Genomic DNA, 20129 nt, shown 5'->3' with positions numbered 1-20129 from the left:
GTGTCGGCATACTGTTTTGCATGCACTATTGCACACTGATCAATCCTACTATCTGGTCGGGTGCACGTCTAACAATAGAGCATTATGGTTCTACAATTACGGTTATGTAGACTACATACCTGGCCTACTATCTGGTCGGGTAGGTAGTGTACACTTCACTATGGCCAGGTAAACATCATCAGGTCTCTGTGTTTAACGTTTAACATCGCGACACATATATTCTCCCTGGTCTGGAGAGTTGCAGTTCAGCTGATGGTCTATCGGCCAGACATATGGAGGTGTGTTATTACATATTAAACGTCCATTATACAGACACAAACATGAATATTATCAAATCTATGTCAGCAACATCACGTTGTTTTGATACGTTGACATGTTTTGTTAAATTGTATATGGGTATTTTGGTATGTATGTACAGGTATTCTTTTATGTATATATATAGGTATTCTGATATATGTGTATGGATATACTGATATGTGTGTATGGGTATACTGATATGTGTGTATGGGTATACTGATATGTGTGTATGGGTATACTGATATGTGTGTATGGGTATGCTGATATGTGTGTATGGGTACAATATTAGTATAATGTACCTTACTGGTAGGTAAATCTTGTTTGTGGTAGTATTTCCTCTACTGTTTTATAATGTTAGTATAATGTACCTTACTGGGAGGTAAATGTTGTTTGTGGTAGTATTTCCTCTACTGTTTTATAATGTTAGTATAATGTACCTTACTGGAAGGTAAATGTTGTTTGTGGTAGTATTTCCTCTACTGTTTTATAATGTTATTATAATGTATCTTACTTGGAGGTTAATGTTGTTTGTGGTAGTATTTCCTCTACTGTTTTATAATGTTAGTATAATGTACCTTACTTGTAGGTAAGTGTTGTTTGTGGTAGTATTTCCTGTACTGTTTTATAATGTAAGTATAATGTACCTGACTGGTAGGTAAGTGTTGTTTGTGGTAGTATTCCCTGTACTGTTCTATAATGTTAGTATAATGTACCTTACTGGTAGGTAAGTGTTGTTTGTGGTAGTATTTCCTGTACTGTTTTATAATGTTAGTATAATGTACCTTACTGGTAGGTAAGTGTTGTTTGTGGTAGTATTTCCTGTACTGTTTTATAATGTAAGTATAATGTACCTTACTGGTAGGTAAGTGTTGTTTGTGGTAGTATTTCCTGTACTGTTTTATAATGTAAGTATAATGTACCTGACTGGTAGGTAAATGTTGTTTGTGGTAGTATTCCCTGTACTGTTTTATAATGTAAGTATAATGTACCTTACTGGTAGGTAAGTGTTGTTTGTGGTAGTATTTCATGTACTGTTGTATAATGTTAGTATACTGTACCTTACTGGTAGGAAAGTGTTGTTTGTGGTAGTATTTCTCATACCGTTGTATAATGTTAGTTTAATGTACCTTACTGGTAGGAAATTGTTGTTTGTGGTAGTATTTCCTGAACTGTTTTTTTTATTAAAGTAGAATGTATATTACTGGTATTTAAGTGTTGTTTGTGGTAGTATTTCCCATACTGTTGTATAATGTTAGTATAATGTACCTGACTGGTAGGTAAGTGTTGTTTGAGGTAGTATTTTTCTGTACTGTTTTATAATGTAAGTATAATGTACCTGACTGGTAGGTAAGTGTTGTTTGTGGTAGTATTTCCTGTACTGTTTTATAATGTTAGTATAATGTACCTGACTGGTAGGTAAGTGTTGTTTGTGGTAGTATTTCCTGTACTGTTTTATAATGTAAGTATAATGTACCTGACTGGTAGGTAAGTGTTGTTTGTGGTAGTATTTCCTGTACTGTTTTATAATGTTAGTATAATGTACCTGACTGGTAGGTAAGTGTTGTTTGTGGTAGTATTTACTCTACTGTTTTATAATGTAAGTATAATGTACCTGACTGGTAGGTAAGTGTTGTTTGTGGTAGTATTTCCTGTACTGTTTTATAATGTTAGTATAATGTACCTGACTGGTAGGTAAGTGTTGTTTGTGGTAGTATTTACTCTACTGTTTTATAATGTAAGTATAATGTACCTTACTGGCTGGTAAGTGTTGTTTGTGGTAGTATTTCTTCTACTGTTTTATAATGTTAGTATAATGTACCTCACTTCTAGGTAAGTGTTGTTTGTTGTGGTAGTAATTAATGTATTGTTTTATAAAGTTTGTATCATGTATCTTGATGGAAGATAATCTTGTTTTTTTTCGTGGTTGATTTTGCTCCCGCTGTTTTGATATGCTTTTATTACATACCCGACTGTTTGATCGAGATATAAATAGATCCCTAACAGTCCTCAGTATACACACACTGTGCATTCCATACAACAGCGACATACTCGATTGACTCTTTTTAATTTTTGTCACGTGATGATGTAACCCTATACATGACTTAGGTAGCTTTACTAACTACAGATAGCCATTTTGTTTGTTGTTTTTGAACAAGACATAATCCAGAAAAAATGCTATAATTCAGAAACGTTGGCCTCCTTACAGTTGTTTATCCTAAATCCTCTATAAAGGTAGGTACTTATACAACATTACACTTACAGTGACTTATGTCTGCCTACTAGATGTATACTAATATATGTGTATGGGTAAACTGATATATATGTGTATGAGTATACTGATATGTGTGTAAAGGTTTACTGATATGTGTGTATGGGTATACTGATATGTGTGTATAGGTATACTGATATGTGTGTATAGGTTTACTGATATGCGTTATGTGTGTATGGGTATACTGATATCTGTGTATAGGTATATTGATATATGTGTATAGGTATACTGATATGTGTGTATGGGTATACTGATGTGTGTGTATATGTATACTGATATGTGTGTATGTGTATACTGATATATGTGTATGGGTATACTGATATGTGTGTATGGGTATACTGATATATGTGTATGGGTATACTGATATATGTGTATAGGTATACTGATATGTGTGTATGGGTATACTGATGTGTGTGTATGGGTATACTGATATGTTTGTATGTGTATACTGATATATGTGTATGGATATACTGATATGTGTGTATGGGTATACTGATATATGTGTATGGGTATACTGATATATGTGTATGGGTATACTGATATGTGTGTATGGGTATACTGATATATGTGTATGGTATACTGATATGTGTGTATGGGTATACTGATGTGTGTGAATGGGTATACTGATATGTGTGTATGGGTATACTGATATATGTGTAAAGGTATACTGATATGTGTGTATTGGTATACTGATATGTGTGTATGGGTATACTGATATGTTTGTATGTTTATACTGATATATGTGTATGGGTTTATTGATATGTGTGTATGGGTATGCTGATGTATGTGCATGGGTGTACTGATATATATGTAGTGTTTCCTGTACTGTTAATATAATGTACGCTACTGGTAGTTAAGTGTTGTTTGTGGTAGTATTTCCTGTACTGTTTTATAATGTTAGTATAATGTACCTGACTGGTAGGTAAGTGTTGTTTGTGGTAGTATTCTCTGTGCTGTTTTATAATATAAGTATAATGTACCTGACTGGTAGATAAGTGTTTTTTGTGGGAGTATTTCCTGTACTGTTTTATAATGTTAGTATAATGTACCTGACTGGTAGGTAAGTGTTGTTTGTGGTAGTATTTCCTGTACTGTTTTATAATGTTAGTATAATGTACATGACTGGTAGGTAAGTGTTGTTTGTGGTAGTATTTCCTGTACTGTTTTATAATGTTAGTATAATGTACGTTACTGGTAGGTAAGTGTTGTTTGTGGTAGTATTTCCTGTACTGTTTTATAATGTTAGTATAATGTACCTGACTGGTAGGTAAATGTTGTTTGTGGTAGTATTTCCTGAACTGTTTTATAATGTTAGTATAATGTACCTGACTGGTAGGTAAGTGTTGTTTGTGGTAGTATTCCCTGTACTGTTTGATAATGTAAGTATAATGTACCTTACTGGTAGGTAAGTGTTGTTTGTGGTAGTATTTACTCTACTGTTTTATAATGTAAGTATAATGTACCTTACTGGCTGGTAAGTGTTGTTTGTGGTAGTATTCCCTGTACTGTTTTATAATGTAAGTATAATGTACCTTACTGGTAGGTAAGTGTTGTTTGTGGTAGTATTTACTCTACTGTTTTATAATGTAAGTATAATGTACCTTACTGGCTGGTAAGTGTTGTTTGTGGTAGTATTTCCTCTACTGTTTTATAATGTAAGTATAATGTACCTTACTGGTAGGTAAGTGTTGTTTGTGGTAGTATTTTCTATACTATTTTATAATGTTAGTATAATGTACCTCACTTCTAGGTAAGTGTTGTTTGTTGTGGTAGTAATTAATGTATTGTTTTATAAAGTTTGTATCATGTTTCTTGATGGAAGATAATCTTGTTTTTTTTCGTGGTTGACTTTGCTCCCGCTGTTTTGATATGCTTTTATTATATACCCGACTTTTTGATCGAGATATAAATAGATCCCTAACAGTCCTCAGTATACACACACTGTGCATTCCATACAACAGCGACATACTCGATTGACTCTTTTTATTTTTTGTCACGTGATGATGTAACCCTATACATGACTTAGGTAGCTTTACTAACTACAGATAGCCATTTTGTTTGTTGTTTTTGAACAAGACATAATCCAGAAAAAATGCCATAATTCAGAAACGTTGGCCTCCTTACAGTTGTTTATCCTAAATCCTCTATAAAGGTAGGTACTTATACAACATTACACTTACAGTGACTTATGTCTGCCTACTAGATGTATACTAATATATGTGTATGGGTAAACTGATATATATGTGTATGAGTATACTGATATGTGTGTAAAGGTTTACTGATATGTGTGTATGGGTATACTGATATGTGTGTATAGGTATACTGATATGTGTGTATAGGTTTACTGATATGCGTTATGTGTGTATGGGTATACTGATATCTGTGTATAGGTATATTGATATATGTGTATAGGTATACTGATATGTGTGTATGGGTATACTGATGTGTGTGTATGGGTATACTGATATGTTTGTATGTGTATACTGATATATGTGTATGGGTATACTGATATGTGTGTATGGGTATACTGATATCTGTGTATAGGTATATTGATATATGTGTATAGGTATACTGATATGTGTGTATGGGTATACTGATGTGTGTGTATGGGTATACTGATATGTTTGTATGTGTATACTGATATATGTGTATGGGTATACTGATATATGTGTATGGGTATACTGATATGTGTGTATGGGTATACTGATATATGTGTATGGTATACTGATATGTGTGTATGGGTATACTGATGTGTGTGAATGGGTATACTGATATGTGTGTATGGGTATACTGATATATGTGTAAAGGTATACTGATATGTGTGTATTGGTATACTGATATGTGTGTATGGGTATACTGATATGTTTGTATGTTTATACTGATATATGTGTATGGGTTTATTGATATGTGTGTATGGGTATGCTGATGTATGTGCATGGGTGTACTGATATATATGTAGTGTTTCCTGTACTGTTAATATAATGTACGCTACTGGTAGTTAAGTGTTGTTTGTGGTAGTATTTCCTGTGCTGTTTTATAATGTCATTATAATGTACATTACTGGTGGGTGAATGTTGTTTTGTGTAGTATTTCCTGTACTGTTTTATAATGTTAGTATAATGTACATTACTGGTAGGTGAATGTTGGTTTTGGTAGTATTTCCTGTACTGTTTTATAATGCTAGTATAATATACCTTAATGGAATGTTAGTGTTGTTTGTGGTAGTATTTCCTGTGCTGTTTTATAATGTAAGTATAATGTACCTTACTGGTACGTAAGTGTTGTTTGTGGTAGTATTTCCTCTACTGTTTTATAATGTTAGTATAATGTACCTGACTGGTAGGTAAGTGTTGTTTGTGGTAGTATTTCCTGTACTGTTTTATAATGTTAGTATAATGTACCTGACTGGTAGGTAAGTGTTGTTTGTGGTAGTATTTACTCTACTGTTTTATAATGTAAGTATAATGTACCTGACTGGTAGGTAAGTGTTGTTTGTGGTAGTATTTCCTGTACTGTTTTATAATGTTAGTATAATGTACCTGACTGGTAGGTAAGTGTTGTTTGTGGTAGTATTTACTCTACTGTTTTATAATGTAAGTATAATGTACCTTACTGGCTGGTAAGTGTTGTTTGTGGTAGTATTTCTTCTACTGTTTTATAATGTTAGTATAATGTACCTCACTTCTAGGTAAGTGTTGTTTGTTGTGGTAGTAATTAATGTATTGTTTTATAAAGTTTGTATCATGTATCTTGATGGAAGATAATCTTGTTTTTTTTCGTGGTTGATTTTGCTCCCGCTGTTTTGATATGCTTTTATTACATACCCGACTGTTTGATCGAGATATAAATAGATCCCTAACAGTCCTCAGTATACACACACTGTGCATTCCATACAACAGCGACATACTCGATTGACTCTTTTTAATTTTTGTCACGTGATGATGTAACCCTATACATGACTTAGGTAGCTTAACTAACTACAGATAGCCATTTTGTTTGTTGTTTTTGAACAAGACATAATCCAGAAAAAATCCTATAATTCAGAAACGTTGGCCTCCTTACAGTTGTTTATCCTAAATCCTCTATAAAGGTAGGTACTTATACAACATTACACTTACAGTGACTTATGTCTGCCTACTAGATGTATACTAATATATGTGTATGGGTAAACTGATATATATGTGTATGAGTATACTGATATGTGTGTAAAGGTTTACTGATATGTGTGTATGGGTATACTGATATGTGTGTATAGGTATACTGATATGTGTGTATAGGTTTACTGATATGCGTTATGTGTGTATGGGTATACTGATATCTGTGTATAGGTATATTGATATATGTGTATAGGTATACTGATATGTGTGTATGGGTATACTGATGTGTGTGTATATGTATACTGATATGTTTGTATGTGTATACTGATATATGTGTATGGGTATACTGATATGTGTGTATGGGTATACTGATATATGTGTATGGGTATACTGATATATGTGTATAGGTATACTGATATGTGTGTATGGGTATACTGATATGTGTGTATGGGTATACTGATATGTTTGTATGTGTATACTGATATATGTGTATGGATATACTGATATGTGTGTATGGGTATACTGATATATGTGTATGGGTATACTGATATATGTGTATGGGTATACTGATATGTGTGTATGGGTATACTGATATATGTGTATGGTATACTGATATGTGTGTATGGGTATACTGATGTGTGTGAATGGGTATACTGATATGTGTGTATGGGTATACTGATATATGTGTAAAGGTATACTGATATGTGTGTATTGGTATACTGATATGTGTGTATGGGTATACTGATATGTTTGTATGTTTATACTGATATATGTGTATGGGTTTATTGATATGTGTGTATGGGTATGCTGATGTATGTGCATGGGTGTACTGATATATATGTAGTGTTTCCTGTACTGTTAATATAATGTACGCTACTGGTAGTTAAGTGTTGTTTGTGGTAGTATTTCCTGTACTGTTTTATAATGTTAGTATAATGTACCTGACTGGTAGGTAAGTGTTGTTTGTGGTAGTATTCTCTGTGCTGTTTTATAATATAAGTATAATGTACCTGACTGGTAGATAAGTGTTTTTTGTGGGAGTATTTCCTGTACTGTTTTATAATGTTAGTATAATGTACCTGACTGGTAGGTAAGTGTTGTTTGTGGTAGTATTTCCTGTACTGTTTTATAATGTTAGTATAATGTACCTGACTGGTAGGTAAGTGTTGTTTGTGGTAGTATTTCCTGTACTGTTTTATAATGTTAGTATAATGTACGTTACTGGTAGGTAAGTGTTGTTTGTGGTAGTATTTCCTGTACTGTTTTATAATGTTAGTATAATGTACCTGACTGGTAGGTAAATGTTGTTTGTGGTAGTATTTCCTGAACTGTTTTATAATGTTAGTATAATGTACCTGACTGGTAGGTAAGTGTTGTTTGTGGTAGTATTCCCTGTACTGTTTGATAATGTAAGTATAATGTACCTTACTGGTAGGTAAGTGTTGTTTGTGGTAGTATTTACTCTACTGTTTTATAATGTAAGTATAATGTACCTTACTGGCTGGTAAGTGTTGTTTGTGGTAGTATTCCCTGTACTGTTTTATAATGTAAGTATAATGTACCTTACTGGTAGGTAAGTGTTGTTTGTGGTAGTATTTACTCTACTGTTTTATAATGTAAGTATAATGTACCTTACTGGCTGGTAAGTGTTGTTTGTGGTAGTATTTCCTCTACTGTTTTATAATGTAAGTATAATGTACCTTACTGGTAGGTAAGTGTTGTTTGTGGTAGTATTTTCTATACTATTTTATAATGTTAGTATAATGTACCTCACTTCTAGGTAAGTGTTGTTTGTTGTGGTAGTAATTAATGTATTGTTTTATAAAGTTTGTATCATGTATCTTGATGGAAGATAATCTTGTTTTTTTTTCGTGGTTGATTTTGCTCCCGCTGTTTTGATATGCTTTTATTATATACCCGACTTTTTGATCGAGATATAAATAGATCCCTAACAGTCCTCAGTATACACACACTGTGCATTCCATACAACAGCGACATACTCGATTGACTCTTTTTAATTTTTGTCACGTGATGATGTAACCCTATACATGACTTAGGTAGCTTTACTAACTACAGATAGCCATTTTGTTTGTTGTTTTTGAACAAGACATAATCCAGAAAAAATGCCATAATTCAGAAACGTTGGCCTCCTTACAGTTGTTTATCCTAAATCCTCTATAAAGGTAGGTACTTATACAACATTACACTTACAGTGACTTATGTCTGTCACCTCGTGTATCAAAGATAGAAAGATTAGGGACTTGATATAATACGCGTTTGGATGTTAATTTGCACGGCTATACTGATATATGTGTATGGGTATACTGATATGTGTGTATGGGTATACTGATATGTGTATAATGGTATACTGGTATGTGTGTATTGGTATACTGATATGTGTTGATGGGTATTTAAGAAATAATTGTTATTTTTTGTTGTTCACGTCAGCGCGTCATGTTGACATATCTGTCAAAAAATGCCATTCAAACACCAGTAAACAACAAAAAATAACAATTATTTCTTATATTTACATTTCAAAACTATTTTCAACGTAATCTTTGAAAACAAAATCATAAGAAACAGTATTCTACGTTCGTTATACGTAGTGACGAAACAGCTAAATGATCGATGTAACAGCATAACAGATAGTTCCAATTTGGCGGGAAAGGTAATCAAGTACACAAGTACACAAAATATAGTTCTACACAAATTCATTGTTTTAATCATCATGAAAGAAAAATATTGAAATGTTGTCTTCAATTTTACAATTATTAACAATTTTAAAGTTGATAAAACATAATTTCAAATGTAATCAAATTTGATTTTATATTCACACTGCTGCATTGGCACCGTCAACAATGTACTGTATGTATTCATACGCGGCAGGTTAATTGTTCACCTAGGAATGAACGCTAATTTTGTTTGTACCGTCATATAGAGAACACACAGTGGAAATGTAAATATACTGATATATTTGTATGAGTATACTAATACAAGGGTACAGAACTTTTGTCACAAATAGGACGTACAGGTTTATTCACAATGGCTGCCCAGGCGTCAAAACATAACAGCCGATTTCCTGAGTAGGTGTACCGACTCTGGCGTTTGGTTGACACAGCAATGGGGTTTTTGAAAAATGTGCAAGAATCTTGGGCTCCAGATTTTTATAGATACAACATTAAGAAGATTCATCAAGGTTACACTCTATTAACTCTATAAAACAATCAAACATGTGTCGTAATTGGCAATGAATGTTTGTGGCTCCAGAGTATTTTGTGAGTCCAGTATATAGTCATGAGTGCTTCATAAATGAAACATTTTCAAGCATTCTCAGTAAAAATTCAATCCGAAAGCAATTTCTATTGTATGGCAGTTTCTACAATTATTGATATGCTCTTCTTTCACGGATCACAATTTACACTTAAAACCAAGTAGAATAAACCAATCATATTTCATGTGGACTTCTTGACCCCATGAATCTTTGCTTAATAATCAAACTGTATATTTGCCGGTATCACGTGTTAAATGTGTACCCCACTTATTGACACATTGAGATAACTCGCTCGAATTCCCTATCCTTTGCACCTGTTGACGAATCCTCTCAGATTTGAAGTGCTTTTAACATTCCACTGGTGTGACATGCTCACATATGTTAACATACTATCAGATGTGTTTATCAGTTCTGTATTTGTGTACTCGAGTACAAGGATTGAGGAGGCGTTGTCTGTATAGGTGTTGGCGCTCGATACAATAAAATCTCTATTAACGAGAATATTTCCATCATTTCCCTTTTTGTTGTTTATACCTAGTCAATAATAACTAGTCAATAATAAACTTATCGATCACGCGCTCCTTTTAACGTGTCTCCGTGATTGTGTTTGTAAATGTTTCTTTTCAGGGTCATCTAAACAGCTAATCCAGTCAAAACAGTGATATTTTACAAGCCTATAAATTGTAACTATAGTGCAATTAAACAGAAATAACTTTTCGTATATATCATGGTGAACCGTTGGACTTGTTGTTGACATGTCTATTGTTAAGCTATTTGTAAATTTCAACAAAACATGCAAAATGCATGTTTCAGAGGGACATAATTAGCTCATTTGTATCATATATATTGCACAAACTAGCATTGTCGTTTTGTACACAAATTTGACTTTAAAATATCCTTGCTGAGTATGATCGGATGTCTTAAAAGTATGATATAGGAACATTTTTATCAATTGAAATATTTCTCTTTATGTCATATTTGTGTAATATCATTTAAAGTCATTATTAGCATTTCAAGGTCAAAACAAAACAAGCGTTTATACATACATAAAGTAGAATCTGTTCAAACAAAAGCTATAGACACTTGTGAGCATGACAGCTGGGCTATTTTTCAGGTTTGGTCTTTTGAGTGACAAACAATTATTCCAAACTACATCTTACCACAAAGTAGCTCTATAAAAGAAACTAATAGCATCTACAGCAAATTATTGGCAATTGTAAGAAACAACATGTCCAAACAAACATTTGGGTATTAATATATTACTATTGCTGTGTATATCTTTAGATATATATTTGTGTTTGAAAATCAACACATTCTGCTATATACTTGACCCCTAAGGATCCGTAACATTCTATCAGGCTTGGGAGTCAGTATCTCTACCCTCTTGGGCTTAATGTTGATCCCCCAAATGTTGACAACGTGTTGATAAACCGAAGGGTCTGTGGCTGGTTTAGTTAGTCAACTCGTCGATTCCCTTTACTATAAGTATATATGTATTCGTTGACAACATACAATGTTATCATCTCCGATGACCTCATTCTAAATAGTCCAGACGTATCCGTCATTCACATGACCAGGTAGATAAACCGGTGACAGGTACATCTACATGTATCAAACGTCTGATTGTACATTGGACGTGGCGTTTCACCTGTTGTGAGTTAACCGAATTATTAGAAGACAGAAATACAATAATTATTTGATTGTAGATATTCTTGGACAAGATAACCCATATATATGTGTAATTATGTTTGACAGTATTAATGCATGTACGGAAACAACGAACAGTCAAATATGACTAATATAATACTAACTATATTCATATTTATATCCCTAGTTTTCTTGTCCCTTAACATCCGAATGTTCGGTTATAGTCTCTTAACATCAATTGTATCGTACCACATTGCCAGGGAATCGATCTTCCATGTGGTTGTAGTAATACCTAAATCTCTTGTTGTATGGTTGTAGTAATACCTAAATCTCTTGTTGTATGGTTGTAGTAATACCTAAATCTCTTGTTGTATGGTTGTAGTAATCCCCGTAACTTGTTTGGTTGAATAAATCCACAAACTGTATGATTGTAGTAATCCCCAACCCCTTGTTGTATAGTTCTATTAATCCCCAGTCCCTTGTTGGATGGCTATATGAATGTAATGGTTTCCCAGTCCCAAGCTTTGTAGTTGTAATCCTTCGCCTGACCGTTATGTTGTAAGCAATTGCGATCCCACAGTGTATGGTCATTTGTACCCTAACCCTGGGTGTGTGTGCCGGTCTGGGTATCAGTCCCCTACCCCTGGGTGTGTGTGCCGGCCGGGGTATCAGTCCCCTACTTCTGGGTGTGTGTGCCAGCCGGGGTATCAGTCCCCTACCCCTGGGTGTGTGTGCCAGCCGGGGTATCAGTTCCCTACCCCTGAGTGTGTGTGCCAGCCGGGGTATCAGTCACCTACCCCTGGGTATGTGTGTGCCGGTCGGGGTATCAGTCCCCTACCCCGGGATGTGTGTGCCGGCTTGAGTATCAGTCCCCTACCCTCTGGGTGTGTGGGTGTGTGCCTGCCGGGGTATCAGTCCCCTACCTCTGGGTGTGTGTACCGGCCGGGGTATCAGTCCCCTACCCCGGGATGTGTGTGCCGGCCGGACTATCAGTCCCCTACCCCGGGATGTGTGTGCCGGCCGGGGTATCAGTCTCCTACCCCTGGGTGTGTGTGATACTATAATAGGAAAATAGGAAGAGGGGGCAGGGGGGAGTTAAACCCGATGGTTATCTGGTTAAAAACTAACAAGAGGGGAGTGATTACCCCGTCCCCCCCCCCCCCCCCCCCCCCCCCCCCCCTCACACTTAATGTCGTATTCTCGGTTATAACTGGAAGGGACTATAATCCCCTTACCCATGACCATATGACTTTACCACTTCAGCCAGGTTCAATGTATGTATTAGTATCACAAAACCCGTGTCCGTTGTCCTTGATCTCCTTCCTCGCTCGTGTTAAGTATACTTTGGTGTATACGTATACGATAATGTTTTATCGTTGGCCTCATTTAAGGTAGTGTGACAAAATATATCCAATCAAACAACAGGAGATTACATAAGTACTTCACATGACCATGTAGATAAAAGTGTATATATACCTGTATCAAACCTCTAATTATACATTAGACGGGGTTTTTTACCTACCAAGAGACAAGCTGAGAAGCATTGTAGGCTCGTGGCATATCAAATTATTGAATGACGGTATAGGTATTGGTATTTGCATGACGTTGTCCGTCTGTCTGTCTGTCCGTTCGTCCGTCCTGCCGGCCGTTTCTTTGTCCACTGTCAGCTTTTTTTTCTCGTAAATCTCATACATTATACAACCGGTTCATTTGATACTTGGTAGACTTTAATGATATAAAGATGTGATTCCTTCAGCAGTAATTTGTGTGTTCTGAAGATCCCATCCTATATATTTCAATCGATCTTGGCAGACTTTATAATCGTAACATGTTGTGTTTCTCTGAGCGACACTTTGATTCGTCATTTTTAAGTATTTTAATCTTCTTTGTGTCGTTTGTAAGTCCTCTCCCTCAGTTTTTCAACAAATTTCTTTCGAGTTACTTTCTGTTTACTTTTACATGAAATTGTACTTTCTCCGCCCTGTGGTCGAGTGGTTAAGGTGTCTCGACACTTTATCACTAGCCCTCCACCTCTGGGTTGCGAGTTCGAAACTTAAATGGGACAGTAACCAGGTACTGACCGTTGGCCGGTGGTTCTTATCCGGGTACTCCGGATTTCTTCCACCTACAAAACCTGACACGTCCTTAAATGACCCTGGCTGTTTTTAGGACTTTAAATAAAAACAAACAAACAAACAGACAAATTTTCGGCAACATTTTGAATTCAATCAGACAATAAATATTTCATTTCTATTTCTGTATTCATTTATAAACAATAATCTATTTATCTTTGGCATTCGATGGACGTTTATAATACCGCCATGCGGTACTCTTGTTTTATAATGAGTTAGATAAGTATAACACGGGTATACCTTTATCCCGTTATGCGGTACACTTTAACACTGTACCAACCAACAGAACTAGCTTATTATGATCTAGTCCCATATAAGTCAAAGTTTATTCTTCTGTCACAGTGAGGACGCCGACTGTTGACCTGGGCCTGGAATTGTGACAGTGATTTCGAGCGAAAATATCCTTAGTTGACTAATCGGTGAGTACAAAATTGTGAAGGACTTAATGTGATTTGAATTCTTAATTTACTCCATTCTTCTCGTAACGAATGAGAAACAGTTCGTCGTTTTAATACGCATTCCAACAGTATCCACCTCTACTGGTAAGTCGTTGAACAATTTCGTAGCTAGACTGCAACCCTTGGAATCACAGTCTATATCCCAATCAATTACTTCCCAATGTATTCCCTCTTTACCAGGTACCATCGACCCCTCCATATCAAAGGTTAACAAATTATATCAGTCCAAAATTACAATACTGCTAAGGAACGCACAGGGACTTGAATATATGATACATTCTAAATGGACAGTGGGTTTGAAAATTCTTGCTATATCCTGTGTCAGGAAGAGATGTTTATCAACAAAATTTCGACACTCTCGCCATACTTAGGAATATTTTGCGGACCATGACTGTCTGATGAGAAGGGAAGTAACTCGTACGAAAATATTAAGTATCATTAAGTCAATCACAACATCTAGGGGGGAATTCCGGCAATCCATGAAAGTTGATTGTTGCGATTGATCATTAGGTTTGTTCGTATTAGTCACCCCACCCTCTACACAATTGTAACCCGAGTGTGTGAAACATGTTTTACGTAAATGTTGAATATGATAGGAAGTTAAGATATCTGGAAAAAAAAAAAGCAAAAAAAACATCACGATCTTACAAAGTTTCCGTAAGGTTTTACATTACACGGAGCTCTGAACTACAACCAGGTGTTAATTAGTGGCCTTGATTTCTATGATCAATTTTTTTCAACATTTGAAAATTATTAAAATTATTCAAATCGTCATATGTCTGTCGTCCGCCTGTAAACAATTCTGGTTATCGCTATTCTTGAGATGTATTGAAGGGCCAGTTATTTTTCTAAAACAAAACAGATATGTTTTCATTGGTCTTTAGTTGTGCCCAATTATATTTTTGAGTTTGATCAGGAAAACAAAATGGCCGAAATGCGGCCGTCTTTTATCTTTACCGTAGGAATTAGTTATCGCTAATTCTTAGGGACACATCTTAAACTCCACATGTACATTACCCTTGATCCGTAGTCATGTACATCTAGGCTCGGGAAACAAAATGGTTTACAGGTGGCCATCTTGAAATTTTGTTACGTTATTTCGTGAAAATTCCTGAAGAATATTTCCCAAATTTCATTTGTCTTTACGCTTGGTCCCTAGTTGTTATACTTGGTCCCTAGTTGTTACGCTTGGTCCCTAGCTGTTACACTTGGTCCCTAGTTGTTACGCTTGGTCCCTAGTTGTTACGCTTGTTCCATAGTTGTTACACTTGGTCCCTTGTTGTTACGCTTGGTCCCTAGTAGTTACGCTTGGTTCCTAGTTGTTACGCTTGGTCCCTAGTTGTTACGCATGGTCCCTAGTTGTGCCCACTCAAATTTAAGTCTGGCCATGGACCGACAGGTACCCATCTTGGATTTTGTCAGCTGAAGTTCAATCGCTATTTCTCAGAATTTGTTTCTTTTATCTTTCATACATTTCATATTACCAAATGATAAAAAGAGGAAGGTGAAAACTAGAATAACGGACTTAAAATCTACATTCAGAACACATAAAGATAATTCGATGGTAGAAGGAAAGATCCGTCTGGGAACTCATGTTTTGATATTTCATAAAAAAATTATACATTTTCGAGCATCTACATCAATGTTTCCCATTTGTATTGTTGCCTTTTAGACGAAAAACATGTTAATTGTTCTACTTTTATCTCAACCAGGCAGTAGTACCCCCAAAGTCTCTCGGAGGACATCATTCTTCCAACCAGGGAACGTAGCACATCAAATTGCTGTCAAAAACTGGAATTTTACCAGTTCGTGAAAAAAAATGTATGCGTGTATGGGTATACCTATATTTGTGTATGTGGGGCAAAGAAGTAATTCAAACAGTGTGAACAATAAGGCTTGTTAAATCGTATAGCGTTCTACTGTTGAACATGATACAGTCACGCTAGTATCCGCCTTCAGCCCACGTTTGCCGAAGGTTCCATTGTGGTTTCTCCAGTTACAAAAACATTATTCTTATTGTATTTTATTGTATTTCCAGTACTTCTTATATATATTATGTGATTGTATTTGTATTTTTTGTGTTTTGATAAAGGGGCGGATTGCCTCGAAAATTTAACAAGCCTTATTGTTCACACTGTTTGAATTACTTCTTTGCCCCATATAATCATTACAAGTAATTCGTATCTTCCATATATTTATGTGAGGATCCAGTGTTATCTGGATTATACTGTTCATATTACTTCTTTGACCCATATATTTGTGTATGGATATAGTGATATATTTGTATTGGTATACTGATATGTATGTATGGGTATACTGATATCTTTTTGCTTTTTTCCATGGAATTTAGAAAATCTGCCATTTGAATTACAATCAATGTCGAATTATAATTCCTCACTCCCGTCAAATCTATTGAAACAAAACCCTACTAAATTAGGGATCGCAAAAAACCCCACAGTCAATCCCATTTGTCTGCTGTTGTACGTTAGGTAGGTTGTTTTCAAGATTTTCTTATTTTCCCTATATGCTGTTGTTAACTGCATTCATAATGATGCTGACAAATGATCCATCTCCTTAGTAATACCTATCAAAGTATATATACCTCGTTACCATCTACCTCTTGTACTGATACTACCCAATGGTCCTCACCTGTATAATGCATAAATTTGTGCTGCTGATGCTGTATTTAGTTTCATTCTTAAAACAAAATTTGAGCATAGCCTGTATCCTGCGTACCGTTTATATGGGGAAATGGTCTCTTTAAAATGTCCCGAATATAATACTTAGTACTTCTGCAGAGTTCTCTATCCATTGAAATATCAGTCTGTTTCTTTAAAACTTATTGTACTCATACCGTTATCCATCCAAATACGTTTTGTTTCTACTGACTTTCAAATTAATGGCCTATAATCTAAAAGATCATCTAAAATATCACTTACCTTTAGTTTATGTCTTTTTGGCACCGATATTCTTTACCTTGAAACTTCATTTATACTTACATCATTCTTTCATAGTTACCTCTTTTGAGATGTCTTCATTTTCTTCCATAATGTTCGATAATCTCCTATGTGATGTGTACTACGTTCAACTCTGATGGCTTCAAGTAAACTAGTAGTTTGATACATACAACAGATAGATAGATAGATAGATAGATAGATAGATAGATAGATAGATAGATAGATAGATAGATAGATAGATAGATGATGGATGGATGGATGGATGGATGGATGGATGGATGGGTGGTAGGAGAGAGAGAGAGAGAGAGAGAGAGAGAGAGAGAGAGAGAGAGAGAGGGGTGTTGTAGTGCGTGTTGTTGAGCAAAATAATACCGATTCGCAGATTGTTTTGTTCGTTCCCTCAACTGGGGTTGCCAGACAAATATTTGGATAAGGTCTGTTAATCTCTTGATCACTAATTTATGTTTAATGAACCTGTCGGTAAATGAGATTTGAATAAATCACCTTATTGGGATATCAAACAGTAAAATTACATAAACTTTGCTTTTGAACTTTAAAGACATAACAAACACTAAAAGTAAAAGACGCAATAGTGCATAAATTGTAATTAAAAGCTGAATAATTCATTCAGTGGTAATACAAAAATCTCTGGATCTGCCAAACAGTATTAGCTCGGGCTCGGTGTGCGGGGTCGAATTGTCTGCACTTAGCACGGGCTCGGGTTAACAATGCGAGCCCAGTGATCTTCGCCGAGTTAAAAAAAAAAGTCACGGTTCGACTTGAAATCATCTGATAATGATACTGAATTTTATATTTTTGATTTCTTACCGGAAAGAAGCCGGAAATGTCTAAAATCATGACTTTGTGTCTTTGATTGCTATCTATGTGGATTTAATGATTGATTCATGAAAAAAGAGGTAATGATATTGCATCGTTATTTGATCAAAATCCAAACTTTGATAATTTGACAGTATGAAGTTGAAGGTTACACGACGCCAGTCATAAGTTTCTCGTCGTGTTATCCTCAAACATTGAAGGAATGTGTTATCAATGCATAAACATGTCTTATTATTATTGCAGATGCACGACAAGAGCGAACAATTCCCTCTCAACCATGAGTACATGTAGTTGACCATATTTAAGGACTCCATACCATTCCAGTTTGAATTCAACAAAAGATCCCATAATGAATCACTCCAGGAAACCTGATGGGTAGCCATAATATAACATGACTATATGTCATGTATTCACCAGGAGGTGACAGAAGTGACCAGTTCTGTGAGGCTTTGGTGGAGGATATACAAGTATTCCTGTCACTTCTATAGCTCATCCTCGGGTAAGGTAAGATACATGTTTATGGATATGCGTGTTATCTATGGATGTAACTTGCTGTATAGGAAAGAGAACAACATAATCAACCAAACAGATGAACAATACATACATCATGATAAACATTTGATAAATAAAATACCAACTAAAATACAATACCAGGTAATAACAACTAAAAGTGACATTTTGTTTGTTTTCAGATTATAAGGCAGCCTCCATCATGGCTACTAACGTACCCACAGAGGTTATTGAGATCCATAACACCATGGTTTTGGAATTGTCGCAAACGATAACACCAGAGGATCTACAGAGCTTTAAAATATCTTTTTAGAAATAATCCACTTACCCGAGTTGATATGGTAACAATAAACACAGTGCATGATCTGATTACTCGCCTCATGGACGCAAAAATACAATTTCTTATGGAGACTACGAATAACTTAGTACGAGCCCTAGAGGTAGTGAATCCTATACTGTGTATTATCGTAAATCAGCGCACTGAGGATATTAGGAGAATACTAGAAACAGAGAGAGGTAAGTGATGTTTATATTGATTGGTTTGATCGTCCCTTACATGTGTATATTGATGTGTTAGGATGCGTGGTTATAGTTGTCTATGTAAATATTATGTATGTTATACAGAAAAAAAACTACGCCTTTAATTGACATTTTTATTGTAATACATAGATGTGACATGTATTTTTATATGCTACACTCGTATCCACTTTTATCTTATAATCTGACTGTAGTAAATGGTACAATATCAGCACTCAAATGTATGTAATGTTCGGGGTAGTCATGACAGTAGTTGTACCTTTGAATTGAAATATTAATATTGGTAGTGTAAGTTAATATTTTGATATGAAATTCCTCAGACTTATATTTTATTGATTATGACGTACACAAACCAAACTGATATTCCCCTTCCATTGTTAAATCATATATTGTATAACTTTTCTCGCCGTATAATGGTTAGCCATTTGTGATAACATTTTCTGGCAAATCAATTTTTTGTCGATAGAAATACCTAAAGTATCCAATACGTTAGTACCCTACAATCATATATATATATATTTTCTTTGGTCCTTGTATATGATGATGACGCTGATGATTCACTTGATATGCAAACTTTTGAAAAACATAGCTGTCCACCATTTAGATTTTGTTTGATTAATATCCAAGTGCTGAGAGTACTGAAACTTAAAAGTCAGGATTAACATTAGATCATTAAAGATTTTTCACATTGAATTATGTGTCCTATTCATATGCCACAACAACTTAGAAATGTACTTTAATGCTTCCCTCGAATTTCATGACAGCCCTTTGTTAAGCAAGGATCATGAAACTCTAACATGATGTTGAATATTTTCACAGCACTTTTGAAAACTATTTAAATTGGTTCATCTATTTTTATTTTTGCTTCTGTTAATTCTGAATAAAGTTTATCAACGAAGTAAATAGGAATACTCTATTTTGTTATAGTATTGAATCCAACAAACTTGTAAGAAAATCCGAAAACGTCCTACTCGATAAAGTATTATATTCTTAAAGATGAAAATAAAGAATGCCGCTCAAAGTGTTTGAATTTGACAAAAAATGAGAAATAAATCTATCAATGCAGGACGGATTTAGCTTTGTGAATTAAATGAAGATAATATATACTTTATAAGTA

At 34.9% G+C, this 20129-nt stretch overlaps 1 long non-coding RNA gene across 1 annotated transcript; it reads left to right on the top strand.

The window, feature by feature from the left end:
- The first annotated feature begins 13839 nt into the window (after positions 1-13839).
- LOC117321132 lies at positions 13840-19915 on the top strand. Its single transcript, XR_004531224.1, has 4 exons — positions 13840-14132; positions 15884-15992; positions 18209-18469; positions 18658-19915. It is a non-coding gene; the product is annotated as an uncharacterized LOC117321132 (long non-coding RNA).
- Positions 19916-20129: the final 214 nt, after the last annotated feature.

Source organism: Pecten maximus, unplaced genomic scaffold, assembly GCF_902652985.1.
Source record: "Pecten maximus unplaced genomic scaffold, xPecMax1.1, whole genome shotgun sequence".
NCBI lineage: Eukaryota > Metazoa > Mollusca > Bivalvia > Pectinida > Pectinidae > Pecten > Pecten maximus.
The sequence above is the reverse complement of the archived record's forward strand: the minus strand, read 5'-3'. Positions and strand labels throughout refer to the sequence as shown.